This window comes from Phodopus roborovskii, unplaced genomic scaffold (assembly GCF_943737965.1).
Source record: "Phodopus roborovskii unplaced genomic scaffold, PHOROB, whole genome shotgun sequence".
Taxonomy (NCBI): domain Eukaryota; kingdom Metazoa; phylum Chordata; class Mammalia; order Rodentia; family Cricetidae; genus Phodopus; species Phodopus roborovskii.
Window position 1 is genome coordinate 623,490 of NW_026125278.1, and position 18,262 is coordinate 641,751.

General features: G+C 35.4%; 1 pseudogene; it reads right to left on the reverse strand.

The window, feature by feature from the left end:
• Positions 1–17,664: 17,664 nt before the first annotated feature.
• Positions 17,665–17,764, reverse strand: LOC127230829 (uncharacterized; annotated as a pseudogene).
• Positions 17,765–18,262: the final 498 nt, after the last annotated feature.

Genomic DNA, 18,262 nt, shown 5'->3' on the forward strand with positions numbered 1-18,262 from the left:
GCAAATTTTAACTTAAAGTGGCACATTAAAATACATTTTGCTCAAAATTGATTTTCTTTAGAAGAGTTTCAAAGGACTCTCTGACCCTCTTTTGACCCAGATGAAAGATGCAAAATGCAGGAATACTTTTAGCCAGTTACAAGATAACCAATAACCATCACATTACTTACCACAAATACACACTTAAAAGAGCCAATGTTAGAAAAAGAAAATCATGCTGTTTCTGTCCTGAATATTATTTGTTGGTCTCCTCAGGTAAGATGATAAAAGCATTTATATTAATTAGACATCAATTCTTATAGAAATCCTGCAGAGCTTTGAACTTTCATTAGAAGTCACAGAGAAATGGTGAAAGAGTGAGATTATATTCATTTTACTTAGGAAAATACAGAATAGAAAAATAAAGACGTCAGAAGGAAATCATTACTTAGTTTCTAAATTTTTCTTGCCATAAACTACAGATGACTCACAATCATCACTATAAAATTTTTATTTGTGGCTAATGTTAGACTCTGTGAAACATTAGCTCAATTTTAAACACGTTTACTCATTGTGTCTCATCCACAAGACATTATTTTTATGATGTGTGGAATAGAAGAAGCTAACACTCACACTGGGGAACATGCAACAAGCACTGCACCAGTCTAGCATGTTGTGAGAAAGGGATTTGGCACAAGCTAGAAAGTCATGTCAAAAAATTCCCTGTGATAATATCATTGAGCAGGACATTAGAGGAACAAGTTAAGACGAAGGATATGCAGAATGGCCATTTTAAACTGGTATTTGTAAAGAGGCATGAACGTAGGGAGGAATGAATGAAGGATCAGAAAGATATGACAAGCCAATTAGAGGAATAACTCATTTTCTCTAGTAGCTTGGTCAGTCCAAGTATAAGTCATTCTTCTTCAAATAGCTTTTAACTCAATTTAAAGATAATTTCTGTGGTAGCCTCCTCTGGTGACAATGTGTTCAAAAGCAAGATATGGAATGTTCCATAAAACCTTGCTTTGAAAAGCAAAAGTAAAATTCAGAATGCTAAATCAGAAAAGTTTTGTTATGGGATTGTAAGAATTTGACCAAAAGGAATTTATTTCTGTTCATGTCAAAGACTTAAACCTGATAGCACCAACAAAAAAGTTACAAAGGCCCATTAATCTAATTACCCAGCACATTTTCTGTGGTTTTTAATTAAAATGAGTATTGTTTATTCTAGTTGAGAAAAAAAGTCACCATTTTCCTAAGCTGTTTGTTGAGAAACTAGTCTCAAAGAAAACTGTTACCTTGTATGTATTTTACATCCATGCAGATAAGTATTCTTGCAATCATTTCATTACTTATATATGAAGGCAAATAATAATGGTAGACTGGCTTGTTTTCTTCCTAAAGTATTAAAAATCCTAAATAGAGTAAATTAGTTCAATAATGTCAGAACTTCCATAAACACAAAACAAATTGTAATAAGTGTTATGCCCATGATTTTAAGAAACAACAGCATTATATTGCTGTAGAAATCTTTAGTTTGGTGATAATAGTAATTTTGAAGTGCAGCAGGAATGTCCACAAGGCACCTCCTGACACTTACGATAGGGAAAGGTTCAGGTGTTTGGCTTCCTGTACCACTGAGATTATTCTTGCTCCTTTTAGTTCAGGGTAGATCATGTTGTATCATTGGCCCAAAATGCTATAGAATTTGAGTTAACAAAAATAATCATAATAAGGTTGTAAAATGTAAACAATGTATATCTTTATGGGCCATTTTGGGAATTGTTACAAAGAATAAGAGAGTCTTCATATTCAATGTAGAATATTAGAGATGGCCAGATGCCCTCTATCATAGACATCAGTTTTGGAATCATTTACAGTCTTGATGGAAACTCTTCAGTTCTACCATCCACCATTTGCCTTCATCAGAAACCCACATCATATTCATCATACAGTTCCATGAAAACTTAATTAGCACCAAGAGATGCCATATCTTGCTCTTGAGTCCAAGTGCCACTCAGAACAGCAGCAACAAGTGCACATAACAGGTAACTTGTTAGTGGGAAGGGGCAAGCTTTAAATAAGAAAGGGTGAGTACATAAAACTGTTGATTTATCATATAAAGAAATAATAGCAATAGGGGAAAGGATAAAGGGATGGAAATAAAAATAGAAAGACAAAGGGAGAGAGAATCAGATAGATGGGAAAGTGATTCAAAGAGAAAAATAAATATTAGTGTAAAAGAGGCTTATTGCGGTAAATAAGGATCAGGATAAACAAATAGGCCAAATAGATGTTTATTCAGGGAGAAATAACTTACAACCAAGACAGATGAACACCAGGAAATTCAACCCGAGTCACGCCAGAAAGAGAGAGCGCCTTCCTGGCCCCCTCCAACCTCCTTCCTCAGGTCACCTCCGCCCATCGCTCCACCCCCCAATGGGCGTGGTCAGTGCTACAGAAGGAGTATCTCACTACAATTCCCCTTTTAGTCTAAAGAAAAGATTTAGGCTTAATACAAAACTATATACAAAACAGTGAATAACAAGTGTGCTCTAAGAAAAGGAAAATCGAGAACAAAATGACCTACATATCTAGTCCTAGGGTGAGGGCATAATGGAGTTTACAATAGAGTTGTCCTAAGCTGGAAAACGTAAGTCTAGTACCTAATATATCTAACTAGGAAGAGAGAATAATAGTTGTGATAGTTTAATCTTTAACCTCATCAAGACCTGAGAAGGAAATTAACAATACTAGAGTAGACAGGAAATGCGGATGGACAACTTCCAAAAGGTGCAGCAAGGACAGAAACAGCAAGCCACCTGAACAGTCACCCTAGGTCTCACAGCGACGTTGGTACACCCAGATTTGGCTAAGGCCAAGAGAACTTGACAGACCACAACAACAGCAGGGAAATAGAATGGCTGTCTTACCCTGACTTGGCAAGGTCAAGCAGTCTTCTATATTTGTCTCCTGCAAGCACATAGGACTGCATGTCCAAATCAGTGGTCAAGGTGGGGGCAATTCTATGCTCAACAGGCCATTAGCTGAGGCGAGATTGAACTCCAGCAGGAGCAACAACAGTGTCCAACATATTTTCGGGAAAGTGCACGGTGCTGTCAGGAGCAACAGTGTCTCATGTCAATGGAGTACTAATATTAAAACATTTAATTGCCATGTTCTGCATGTCTATGAAGTGATTGAAGATTAAGCATCTATATCTGACTAATCTCATAGGTACAGGAAATGTGAGTGAAGATAATCTGTAATACTCGGGAACTTAGCTAAAAAGACTGATTAAAACTTTCCTGAGTAAAGCAGGAACAAATACTTAAACAATATAACTATTTACATATACATACATGTAAATCCCTAAAATAGAGGTAGAGTATAAGTGTCAAAATAAGAGGTAGAACTATAAAGGGCAGCAAGATAAATATCCCAAATTGTATCAATATACAAAATGTCTTGAATACAGGAAAAGTATACATAAATAGAATATGGTAAAAAATAATGTGCATAAAATATTATAAGTGGTAACATTTAACACAATATAACAAAAATTAAACTTAATTTTACATAGCTTACCACATAAGAATACACAACAATGTAAGCTGTAAAATACTATCTCATTCTTACTCAAATTCTCAAGAAAATAGGCTAATCTACCTATATCCCATCTAAACCATACCTTTACCAACCATTCCCTATTCCTGTCTAAAAGATAAACCCGAGTGTAAGCATCACCCAATCCCAAATAACGAAAACCAACCCAAAGACGATGACTATTATTCCAAAATTCCAAGGGTAGGGAAAGGGGGCGTAGTCATATTAAGATTACTTCCTGCTGAAATGGGACGATGTGCCCCCGCCTGCTCTTGTTCCACCATCTTTGGTAAACCGCGGCTGACACAGCTATGACTTTCATTTTAGCAATGTTGTTGTTTACCAGATAAAAGACTTGTGGCCAGACAAAGATAAAGATTTACAGTAAAGACAGATTCATATTAAGAAAAACCTCTAAAGGTTTACAGTGTGTTTTAAAATATATGTAGACATGGAAAAAAAATAAAATGGTTTTAAAGAGACAAAGAGGAACTGGGTGTGGTGGCACACACCTTTAATCCCAGCACCCGGGAGACAGAGGCAAGCAGATCTCTGTGATTCAAAGTAAACCTGGTATGCAGAGTGAATTCCAGGACAGATAAGAGTTACACAGAGAAACCCTATCTCAAAAAATAAAAAGTAAAAGAAACAGAGTAATAATAAAGCCACGTAAAGATGAAAAGCTCAGAGAGAATCTAGTTACTGTATGCTATTGTGTTGTCTCTGCATTGTTTGACTGCTGAGAAAATAACAACAACTGATAAAGGAAATGCTGCTGAATTAATTCAATTTATATATTTTAAAAATGCTTTGACTCCAACATTTAAGTTCAAGGACAAGTTACTGTGGAAAAGGATTTCTATTTTTGTTTCCACAGAAATTAAAAAGCTGTGGATTCCTTCCAGACTAATGTGGTTTGATCAAGCCAGGCCCCCTGAAACAGAGTCGCTGGTGATCCAACATTCAAAACAACTTGGACAAAGCAGCCTCGCAGACTACAGCCAAGATTTCTGCATCTTCTTAGGAGCCCCATGACAGCGCCCCCTATCAGCAGGAAGTAGTTTGGAAAGAACGACGCCCAAATTACCAAATATCGTTTATAAATGTTTGTTTTCATTTAAATGAACTTGGTTATAAATGGTTAATGATCACAACCAATATCTTTTAAAGGTAAAAAGGGAAATATGGTATAGATATGGATACTTTGTATTGGAATGGATTTTCATTTATTGATACAATTTAAGGTCAATTTTGTGATGTATATATTTCTCCTTTTGTTTAGGTATTGTGTTTATATAGTTCATTCAGAAACATATTGTATAATGTACTACAGATTATAGATAATTACCTATGATAGTCAAAGCTTAGAGTTGTTAGGTTTTTCAAGATACACAGAGATGTATTTGAGATAGATAGGCATTCTTCAAACCTTTCAAAGACCTACAGAATATGACATTTAAAATGGTTTAGGGTTTTCCTGACAGTGAGACATAATTGCTCTTGGCAATACCACCTGCACCAGAAAAGAAGATGGACATTGACGAAACTCGTTTTGGAGTTTACTTCCAATATGGCAAGACTAGCCATTTGGACAAGATACTCCTCTTGTCTGGACTGTTTGACTTTGTGATGTATAAACTGGACATGCAGGACCCACAGGAAAGTGACTTCTGATTCAAGATGGACATTGCTAACAGAGATCCTGCTTCATGGAAGAGTCTGCAAGACAGTATGCAGAACACAGACAAAAGTGACTGACAAACTGCCAATACAAGAAGACAGTTTAAAGTTTCCTGCGTTGCTGAAGAGTCTGCCAGACACACTATGGCCTATGGGCTGAAGATGAAAGATTACAAAAGAACTTCGGGTGACCAGGCAGTGAGTTGTCTCTGTCATTTCTAGAGTTTATATACTATCCTTCTGTGGTCTTTAAAGGAGTTGAAGACAGATAGTAATGGTTATAGTTTTCATTAGTTAGGATTAAAGATAAGTTACTTAGACTTTAGACACACAAAGATAGAATAGATGATGAAATATTTTCTTCAAATCTTGCTAAATGTTAATGGACTAAATGTTGTTAACTGTGATTGTTACTTGATAACTGTTGTATAATATATTTTGCTATGTTAAGGTTAAAACCCTTCTTTTTATTTAGACAGAAAAGAGGAGATGATGGGAGAGGTCATTCTGTATGTTTCTCATACTGGTTAATAATAAAGCACTGTTGGCCAATAGGAAAGGAAGATAGGAGGGACTAGGAGACAAGGAGGAAATAGGAAGTAGTAGGGAGGAGCCAAGATGGAGAGTCTGAAGAAAGCAGTATGCTGCTGGCTCCCCGGTAAGAGAAATACATAGATCAGCAGAAATGGGTTAATAATTAAGGCATAGCTAGCCGATAAGAAACAAGTAACCAGGCCAACAGTATTGTATCAAATACAGAGTCTCTGTGTATTATTTGGGGCTGGCATGGCAGCAGGTCAAGACCAAGCGGCAGGCGGAAAACCCGTACTGGTTACAGAGGCTTCCAAATAATTTGACATAAAAAGAGAACTGAATGACTAGGGAACAATTACAAGTAGGTGAATTAAAGGTTTATGTTTAGCCTTGATTACAAGAAAGTATATTTCATTAAAAGCTTTTGTAGTTTCAAAATGTTTCACTTTCAGATCCATCAATTGCAAGAAAAAGCATGGTTCTCATATTTATATATACAGATATGAATTAATATGACATTTTTGAATATTGCTTAATTTTTATTTAAGTTTGTTACTGATTAATGTGGATTATTTAACTAACTCACAACCTATTGAGAAGTCTAAGTGGTCTGTACTCCATGGCTTACCTGACAGTTTATTGCTTTATCATGCTACAAGCCACCCAGAAGCTTAGTGGCTTCAAAACAATATGCACACTTTGTTTTGGGTCTATACTAGGAGGGCAGCTCGGAAGACACAGGCAGATAGGCTGGCTGCTGTCCTTTAGGTTCTCTGTGTTTCAAGGACTTAGTCAGTTCTATGTATGCTACTTCTGTGGTTTCAAGTGCAAGACTGTTGGCATTCAGGTAAATCTTGATACTATTTTCAGGAAAAATAACTGAGCCAGTAATGAAACTGCACTCCAAAAGGCACATTTGAAATAAATACCTGATTCATTCTACTAATCATCATGTTTGCTAAAGCAGATTTGTGACTCAGTCTAACATCATTGAAGAAGTATATATCACAGTGAGAAGATTAGACAAAATTTTACTACACATACTTATACTATTATGGCACAATTATAAAACATAAATATTCAGACTCTAATAATTTCCCAAATTTGAGTAGACTACAAACCTTTATAGGAATTCCAAGTGTAACATAAACACAACATTGGTAAAAAACTTATTTTTAAGGAGACCTGATATATTTCATAGAAAATATAATATTCATATAAAACATATCCAGGGAACAATGATAATTTTTTTTATATTCAATCAATAGTTTATATTCAGGAAGTCACAAATACATCTACCAGTTGTTTTGTGTATATTGTCCTCTAATGCATGTGCATTTAATGGCTTGTTAATAAAGGATAAATGAAAAGAATCTTTCAATGCACTGTGTGTGGTTAGCCTGTGGGGTTTTCTGTCACAGGAGGTCACTGAATCAAATATTGTGGATTGAGTTTTGAAGGCTACTGAAATTTTTTATAATGACTAATAGAGTTCATCATTATTCATGCCAAGCTTCAGGTAATGAAGTCATCCACACAAAGCTCTGATCACCTCGGGGGTCAAATGAAGTAGTTGCTTTTGTATTGCTAAACAAGAGCCTATTCATTGGGGAACAACCATGAAATTGAAAACAGCATTTTAAAAATTAGAGACTTCCAGAAATTATATAATGTTTCAAAATTTCAATGTGCTGAGGGAAAATGTAATAACATTTCACTATCATGCGTGTTTGCTATATTTTTAGCCCAATTGGCTTTGAAAGTGCAGTGAGATTGAAATTGTAGTTATATCTCAATTGTATATAAATAGATAATCCATTTTTAATTCAGAAAGCCAAGTACAGCTTCAAACTATTTTAAAGGCAAAGAATACATTTTGCATTGCCTTCAACATTCATGTTAGTATTAAACTAACTGAGGTCTGCTATACTGGAAGGCACAAAGAATGAAAAAAAAAAAAAGATTGGAGCAATGGCAACTTGATCTCTCTCTCTCTCTCTTTCTCCCTCTCTCTTTCTCTCCATGTATGTGTGTGTGCACCATAAAATGCCTTACATCCCAAAAGAAAATGCAAATGCTTCATGCATCATATTGGTTAAGAGTACAGCAACATTTCTCCACCTCCATTGTAGGATAGAAAGAGAAAGGAACTAAGGACAGTAAGAATGGCCTTCCTCTTCCTTATAATTGATTTCTCAGAGTTTGATTTGATTCTATCTGATATATTCAAAAAAAGATCTTTTTATACTTTGATGGATATATGAAATTATATCCCAGCCCAAAGTAACAAAATTGGGGGAGTTATATGGTATTTAAAAGTACATAAACTCCTGTTACTTAGCATGTTCTAAAGTAAAACCATCAGTCTTTTTTCAGGAAAGGGAAGTTTGTGGGTTCCAACTATCACTAAGTTTCTATATTTTGCATATAAATCAAGAAGGAAATAGAATAGTAAATGCTTGGAGTTAGCTTTATTTATTTATCATTACTAGTAATTCCATAAGTAGTCAATAAAGAATTGGACTTATATGCGGTTGAGCTAAATGAGGAATAAAACAATATGAAGTGGATAAAGGTTGTTGACATCTCTAGCCCTAGCCCTAGGTAAATATATTTTAAAAAGTGAGAGAAGTAGTTACCTGTAAAAATCCTGAAATATCTTGTTATTGAAAGCCTATAAGCAATACAAGATCCTATCTGATACTGAGAATCCTGTTAATAGTTATACATAGTTATTATTTTTAGATACGACTTAAGTGAATATATGTCTCAAAAATATAGAAAAAGATGATCTCTAATTACATGTGACATGCTTTTATTTAAGTTACATCTATTTGACAATATAGGAATTTAGATAGCAAGGACTGGTTATTTTTGTAGAAGTAACTCTAAGGTTCACTCATAGTTAAACTTCTTTTAGGATAGCATATAGTTACCAGCTCAGCAAAGCTATCACTTTTGATCAATCTAGTGATCAAAACATCTAAGGAGTAAAGTAACTTTTTCTCTCTTGACTGAGTCATCAATTTAAAAGATGGCATATTTTTATATCCAGTATTTGGGTCACCAAGACAAATGTTGCTAACTACTTCTTTCTCTGGGTTGTTATAGTTGAGAATGCCAAGAAATTGGTCCAAATTCTAATTGTTTTTGTTGGAGAAAAGCAACTGACAGGGGCATTAATATGGAGAAAGCAACTGCTCCCGTTTCTGTTGCCCTCAATCTGCAACTCATTTCTCCTATTCTTAGAACCTAAAAGTAACCCAACTGGGAAAGGAAACCAGGAGATTAGACATGGTTTCATAGAAAGAGAATTTAAGGTGAGATTGGACATAATTGATGCCTCACAGAGAATTTTTGTGAGAAGAAAGTCTATTATTAACAAATATTATGAACTTAAAAATGACTATATAAGGCAGTTATGGCATTAAAAATTAATGAATAACAAATCAATGTAGACTTTCAGTTTGAAAATTATCATAATTCCTTTCTAATAAATGATATCTATTCATAATATTTAAAGGGAAATACATATATGTATAGGAAATAGAGCATAGAATGGCATCAATAGATAAAAATAACTTCTGATTTATAAGAGATGAACAACATTTTCATGATAGTATTTTTTATTTAATTTGAAACAACCTTTTTTGACATGTCAATCCCAGTTCCATTAATCTCCCTTCTTCCCTGCCTCCCCAACATCCATTCTATCCTGTTTCTGCTCCTCAGGGAGGGTGGGGCCTTCCATGGGGAGATCTTCAAAATCTGTCATATCATTTGGAGCAGGGTCTAGGCCCTCTCCCATGTGTCTAAGCTAAGAGAGTATCCCTCTATGTGGAATGGGTTGTCAAAGATCATTTGTATACTAGGGATAAATAGCAATCCACTACCAGAGGTCCCATAGACTGACCAGTCCTCCTAACTATCACCAATGTTCAGTATGTTTGGGTTGGTCCTATGCTGGTTTCCCAGCTATCAGACTGGGGTACATGAGCTCCCTCTTGTTCAAGTCAACTTTTTCTATGGGATTCTCCATCCTGGTCTTGACCCCTTGCCTCATCACACCTCACTTTTCGCAACTGGATAACAGGAGTTAGGCTTAGTGTCTAGCTGTGGGTGTCTGCTTCTGCTTCAACCAGCTACGTGATGAAGGCTCTAGGATGGCATATAAGATAGTCATCAATCTCATTATTAGGGAAGGACATTTAATGTAGCCTCTCCACTACTGCTTAGACTGTTAGTTGAGGTCATCCTTGTAGATCTCTGGACATTTTCCTAGTGCTAGATTTCTCTTTAAACTTATAATGGCTCCCTCTATTATGGTATATCTTTTCTTGGTCTCCTCTATTCTTCCCCTGACTCAATTTTCCTGCTCCCTCATGTTTTCTCCCATCATCTTCTTACCTCTTTCTCCTAACTCCCTTTCCCCTCCTGCTATGCACCCAATTTGCTCTAGAGATATTGTCCCTTTCCCCTTCTCAGGGGTACCTTGTAAATCTTTCCTAGAGTTGTCCTTGATTCCTAGGTTTACTGTGGCAGTGCGGAATGTAGGCTTGTGGTCCTTTGCTCAATGTCTAACATCATATATGAGTGAATACATAATGTGTTTGTATTTTTGTGATTGTGTTACATCACTCAGGATGATTTCTTCTAGTTTCATACATTTTCCTGGGAAATTTATGATTCCATTGTTTGGTTTTTTGTTTGTTTATTTTGTTTTTCTGCTGAGTCATAATCCATTGTATAAATGTACACATTTTCTTCATCCATTTTTTCATTTGAAGGGCATTTAGGTTGTTTGCAGGTTCTGGCTATTACAAATAATGTTGCTATGAACATAGTTAAACAGATGTCCTTCTGATGTGAATGTGTACCTTTTGGGTTTATGCATAGGAATAGAATCATTTGATCTTGTGGTAGACTGATTTCCATTTTCCTAAGTAACTGCCAAACTGATTTCCAAAGTGGCTGGTGGCTGTACAAGTTTCCAATCCCACCAACAGTATACCCTTTTCTCCTCATACTCTCCAGCATAAACTGCCTGTGCTGTTTTTTATTTTATCCATTGTGACAGGAGTTGCTTTGATTTGCATTTTCCTGATGGCTAAGGATATTGAACACTTTCTTAAGTATCTTTCAGCCATTTTAGATTCCTTTATTGAGAATTCTCTATTTAGTTCTATACCCCTTATTTATTTATTTATTTATTTATTTATTTATTTATTTATTTGCGAAGCAAGATCTTTAATGAAATGTAAATCAAAGTTAGAAAGTAAACTTTCAGGGCTCTAAGCAGATGAGCAGCACTTGCTTTTTTTCCCAGAGGATCTAAGTTCAGTTTCCATTGAGTGGCTCACAAGCACTTGTAACCCCAGCTCTGAGGAACCTGACAGCTTCTCCTGGTGTCCTCAGAAGATGTGTGAATTTGCTCACACGCCGTCATAAATAAAATTGAAACTCCAACTTCCAGATTTTCCAGTGGAGTACATCTGCATATATCAACCACATTGCAAACAGGCCTCATACCCAGGAATAGTCGACTAATACAATGTTTACTGCATGTTTTCTTTGTGGACTTTTTGTTGTTTTTTGTTTGGTATTTGTTGTTTTGGTTTGTTTAGATTTTTCACTTTGCTTTTACGTTTTGGTAATATTTGGTGGTGGGGACAACATGACTTTAGGTGGATTGGAAGATGGGAAGGATCAGGGAGAAGTTGGGGAAGGGAAGAAAAGAGTGTATGAAAAAACTTAATAAAATATTATTATTATTATCCCCCAAAAATTTATCTCACATTTTATAGTTAATATTATCTTCCATTTAAAGGGAAAAATTAAAACTTGTAGAATTTTACTTTCTGACAACCATTTTTTCTTTATAATCATGTAGAACTTGTATCTCATTTTTCTGAACAATGCATAGAGAAGAAATGTAATCTTGAAAAACACTGTTAACAACATTGGCAAACATTAAGCCATTAAGGGATCTTTTAAAATTTTGCTGTCGGCTGTCATGTTTTTAGTCTACTACTTTAAGTCAAAGTCAATTGACACAAGTGTGTCTATCCATAGGCCACCCTGATAGACATGGATGCTACCTGACAAGATAGCCAGAGCCTCTCTGTCGTGGGCTGAAGGACCTGTTTCCTAGGGAAGGCAGGTAGCTGTCTGGATCCCTAGCCAGCCCATTGCAGAATTCCGATGTGCAATGCCCACAATGCACATTTTTTTTTTTTTTACTAGTCTCGATCTCAATGGAATTAAGCCTCTACCACAACAGGACTAAGAAAAATGTCCTCCACTTTTTAATTGGATTATTTGGTGTTTTGGTAACTAGCTTCTTGAATTCTTTGTATATTTTGGATATCAACCCACTGTCAGATGTGGGATTGGTGAATATCTTTTGTTATTTTGTCTTGTTGACTGTGTCCTTTGCCTTACACAATCTTTTCAATTTCAGGCGGTCCCACTTATTAATTGTTGATATCAGTGTCTGTGCTACTGGAGTTATATTCAGGAATCCGTTTCCTGAACACATTTTTTCAAGGATACCTCCCACTTTTGCTTCTAAGCTGGACTTAAGTTGAGGGCTTTGATCTATTTTGACTTAAGTTTTGTGCATGGTAATAGATAGGGATCTATATTCAGTCTTCTGCACACCAGCATCGCGTTATGCCAGCAATATTTGTTGAAGATGCTTTCTTTATTCCTTTGTGTAATTTTAGCTTCTTTGTCAAAAATTAGGTTTTTATAGAGGTGTAGGTTAATATCAGGGTTTTCAATTCGATTTCATTGGTCTGTCTATTTTTGCACCAATACCAAGCCATTTACAGGACTATAGCTCTATAATATAGCTTGAAGTCAGGGATGATGATGCCTCCAGAAGTTCCCTTATTGTACAGGGTTGTTTTATCTATCCTTTGTCTTTTATTTTTCCATAAAAAGTTGGGTACTGTCCCTTCAAGGTCTATGAAGATTTGTGCTTGGATTTTGATAGGGATTGGATTGAATCTGTAGATTGCTTTTGGCAAGATTGTCATTTTTACTAGGTTTATCCTACCTATCCAAGAGCATGGGAGATCTTTCCATTTTCTTGTATCTTCTTTAATTTCTTTCTTAAAGCCACTAAGTTCTTATTATATAGGTCTTTCACCTGTTTCTTAGTGTTACCAAACCTAAGATAATTTTATGTTGTTTATGGCTATAGTAAAGGGTGATGTTTCTTTGATTTCTTTATCAGCTCCTTTATATTCTGTATATGGTAGGGCTACAGATTTTTTTTTTGTTTTGTTTTTTGAGTTAATCTTATATTCTGTGACTTTCCTGGAGGTGTTTATCAGCTGTAGGAGTTCCTGAATAAGAGTTTGACAAAATCTAACACCCAATCATGATAAAAGTCTTGGAGACATAGGGGATAACAGGAACATGCCTAAACATAATAAAAGCCATATACAGCAAACCAACAGCCAACATCAAAATAAATGTATAGAAACTCAATGTGATTCCTCTAAAATCAGGAATAAAACAAGGCTGTCTATTCTCTCCAAATCTCTTTAATATTGTTCTTGTAGTTCTAGCTAGGGCAATAATAAAACAAAAGGATATGAAGGGGATACACATTGGAAAGGAAGAAGTCAAACTGTCACTCTTTGCCTGTAATATGATAGTTTATATAAGAGATGCACTGCTTTTTAATACTTTTCTCTCCTATTATATTTTTCTAATTGGTAATTGCTTATACTGTGGTAAATTGGAAAATTATGGGGTTAGAAATATTTCTACTTAGTCACTTTTAATATTTTTTTCATTATTTCATACTTCAACTAGAAAAATCATTATCTACACATTATATCATCTATAAATAATGAGACAATATCATTGTTTAACAAATGTATAATGTTTTCTGCCTCATAGTGTATTAGACCAAGAGGGATGTCAACATGTACTATTACATTCCCTTACTAAATCATAACTGAGTCTTCATTTTTACTCCCTGCTGAGTTTTCTCCTATTGTTCCTATAGTTTTCATATTGTCTGTCATGCTCTTCTTTGCACTCCAAATACATGAAGGAACCTGCTGACATTTTAAAGTAAATAATGTTTTACTAATGAATCATAACATTGCTACATAGTCACAAAATTAAAGGAGGTTTTGAAATATGCTCTTTGAAGCAGTACTAAGATTCTCTGATCAGTAGCCAAATCATGCATATTTGCACTAATGCTGGGAGGGAAAAGTAAACTAATTAATAACAAAAAAAATATTGTTTTCAAGTACTTTTGTTTAAGCTGACTGGTCCATAAGAGCTGTCTTGGGCTTTACATATATTAACACAAATTCTTCACATTTGCCCTTTGATGTAGGGTTTGAAATTGCATGGATGATTTATCTGAGGTCTCCATAAAGCTTGACAGGATGTGCTTAAATTCATATAATGATTATCTAATCCCTGGAGTAGCTGGCCTTAAAGAACAAGCTCTTTAATTTGGAATCTGTGTAAAAGTTATGCTACTCTTTCTTCCTCTGAGATTGTACAACCTCCTATCAACTGGTTGATAACAGAGTGGCAGTTTGTGCCATTTTCAAGAATGAAAGTTGATTTTAAGACAGGAGCCTCTCTAATGAGATAGTAGTGTGATGATTTTAAGATCTAGGTAATGCAATGATTTGATTAATTGAATGAATATATGGAGTTTATAAAGGAGAGACAAAATTTGGTAAAAGTTTGTGGAGAATCTTGGATGCTTGCCTAAAAATCATTCTTTTGTTTAACTTGAAGTTGTTGTGAGTAGTAGAGAGAATGCAACACTTAGAACAGTCATCTACATATAGCAGGCCAATTTGATACCATCAGCCATGTTATAAAAAGGAGAAATTAAGGTATTATAATCTAAAAGCAATACCAAGGAATGGGACACCTACAAATTGTCAGCAACGATTATAGAAACCAAGAAAATACATGACATAAAAGAACGAGCTCCTTTCCTTCAGCATAGAATTACCTACCCCCTTAGCATTGCAGCCCCAAAGGGGACAGTCAGAAGGAACAAAGCTTGGGTTCTAAAGTTCCAATGCAATTTCCATCTTCAAAATTCTGTCAAACTGCGTTAGAAATCTTTTTATCCAAACCATCCTTAGATTACAGGTAGCCCCAAGCTATGCTGAGCCACTTCTTAGACAGTTTCAAACCTTTCATTTCTTTTGTGACTGAAATATGGATTTGGCTTATCTTAAAACACACATGTATGCATGCACGCAAATAAACTTCGGTCCAAAGAAAGTTTAAGAAAAAGAAAAATTGTGGAGTCTTTAAGACTATCATCAAAAATTAGCTTGGTATCCCATTTGTGGGTCTTACCTGTCATCTCATCAGTTTGCCCTTCCATAAAAATGACCTGAGGATCAGGGATGTGCTATAAACCTTCATGCCGAGGAACATTTTAATTACTTTCTGAGTCTGAGGAAGTCCTGTCTGTAAGCATTATCAGGCATTTTGCACATAATTCAATTATTGAAAGCCCAGTGCTGCAGAAAGCACACCCTACCTCATCTGAGGCTCAAATGCACAACAACTGAGAGCAAAACTCTAAACTGCAGTCACAGGAAAAGGTGTCTAATTTCTACCAAAAAGTTTAGCCACCACGATCCACAATTTCATGTAAAAATGGACATTTGCATGATCAAATTTGAGAGCCACAATTTAGTGATTTTACAAATGTTCACCAAGAGTAATTTAAATATGTGCTAAATGCAAAATATTTTTAGATGTTAGTGTCAAAAATATAGTGAGTGATTGATGCCAGGAGGAGAGTGTAATTTTATGAAAATTTAAATTTTATGCATATTTAATCCACTTCATTTTTTTTCTCAGCTATATTGAGGCTTTATTGAGAGCAAGCAGAAGTTGTATTTAACAGCATCACTATCCATAATAATTTCGGTTGAAAATTTTACAAAACCATGCCATATAGTATCCAGGGTCAATATGTACTAACTTTTCAAAAGTGACTAATATAGTTAAGAAATTAAATTTTACATTTTTTTTAAATTTGGTTAGTTGAAGTATGAATAGCTGAAGAAGTTAGGTATTATCACTTAAAACAGCAGAATCTATATCATACAACATGGTTAACCAGAAATGAAAGTATTTTAATATTTTCAACAAGTTGTTGCTTGTATATCCACAATAAGTAAAATAAATATCATACTGTGATAAGATCCTAAACTTAAAACCTTTCAATTATACATGTACATAGATGCATTCACTGACCTTGATCTTTTGATGTGTGAAGCAGGCATGACAGTTCAATCCATTGAACTGGAAGAGGATAATTTTCCTCAATGACCAGGTACTTTATAATACATGAGCTGAGACTTCATAGAAAGACTTTTATTACAAGTTTTATTTGAGAGGTCTCAGTATAGTGGAGAAAACCGTGTCTGCTAATACATCAATATATTTCCATGTGTTCCTACTAGCTTGGAGATTTAGAATGAACTGCTGTCATCTATTCTCATTAACACTGTTGAAAACATTTTCAACACATTTATTAGGTTGTGTTTACTCTTGATTGTGAAGCTTAAATATATGCCCTTCAAAACCGAAGTCCAGTGTCTTTGCCAGTGACATAAAAATATCCCTGAGTGCTATTTCATATAGTAGTTCTACTTAATGAACAGATTAACGATTACTGGCTGAAATATAACAACACACAGGAAGATAAATGAAAGGTAGCTGCTAGACAAAAGTATTTACCCCTGTTCTTTCCACTAAGTCTTGCTCTCTGGTATTCCTACTGACAAGATCCCTTTCTTGGTTGTCGCCTCTGCTTTAGTTGATTATAGATAGTTTTGGAGTTTCTCTCTGTTTGTTAGTATTATGGTGGCACATTTTAAACGATTCAATAAGGAAGTAGTTGAGACCACAAGGCTCATCCCCTTCTACATGCTATTAGTACTGGAATCCCAAGGGCCAACTGTGCAGTGAACCATGGTAATGAGGTTGATAGTTCATGAAGAGGCTGAAGTGACAAATTGCCAACCTGCTGAAGGCACAGCCTCTCTAACCCACCAAAAGGCCAATGTTATTACAATTTCCACTCAGCATTGTTCCTGTTCTGAGTGTGTCTGTACTAACACTGCAATGATATGATTCAAATGGTTATACTCACTCCCCTCCCCCTGGGAAGGAGAGCACTTGGTAGCATGTAGGTATATAATTCCTCTTTCAAAATGACATGCTTCCAGAGTGAAATTAAAAGCATTTGTTCTGTACTTTAAAGCATAAAAGAATGTATAATTTATAATGACTTATTTTGGAAGTATTTGTGAAAGCAATAATTTCACCTATTGCCATTATTGATCTACAAGGACCCTTTAACTCTATTGTTCCTCTTTTGATAGTCACATTGACTGAGTTTTACAGTATTCTCTTGAGTGTGTATAGAATCCCTTGAATGCAGCCTTTTTCTCTGTCTCTGCCTGAATTTGTAATTTATGTAGAGAGGCATAACATATGGTCGATAAGCTGACAGTCAATGCCATCAGTAGGTGAATTTCATTATAAATACTGTTTATAATTCATGCTAAGTTGCATTTACATTTCTTCATCTTACTTTAATAGACATTTTCTTTTAAAGATGTTATTGTGATCAAGTGAAAAATGAGAATTAGGTATCATGGGATTTAATGGTGAAATCTGGCCAAATTAAATTGATGTTCAACAAGTCCTTCATTAGGTAGGAATAAGCATTTTAAGATAATTATATTTTGGGCAGGCCTAAGAAACCAATATCAACTTGTTCTGAGAGGTTATAATCAATATGTTCTAATATTTTTAGACAAACCAAATAGTTTAGAGAGAAAGGTAATAAAATTATCTTCTTAAATTCTTAATTGTTTAGAGCCATGCTAATCTTCTGTGTATCATTCCAATTTTAGTATATGTGTTGCCAAGGCACTAGAGAAATGTCCAGAGACCTACAAGGATGACCCCAACTAACAATCTGAGCAATACTGGAGAGGCTATCTAAAATGTTCTTCCCTGATAATGAGATTGATGAATACCTTATGTGCCATCCTAGAGCGCTCGACTGGTAGCTGATAGAAATAGAAGCAGAAACCTGCATCTAGACACTGAGCCAAACTCCTGGAATCCAGTTGGAGAGAGGGAGAAGTGATGAGCAAAATGGTCAAGACCAGGCTGAAGAAACCCACAGAGACAGCTGACCTGAACAAGAGGTAGCTCATGGATCTCAGACTGATAGCTGGGAAACCAGCATAGGATTATCCTAGATTCCCTGAATGTGCATCTCAGTTAGAAGGCCTGGGCTGTCTATAGGACCTCTGGCATGGGAACCAGAATGTGTACCTGGTACATGAAAGGACTTTGGGAGTACATCCCCCATGGAGATATATTCCCTTAGCCTAGAGAAAGGAGGGAGGGCCTATACCCTACT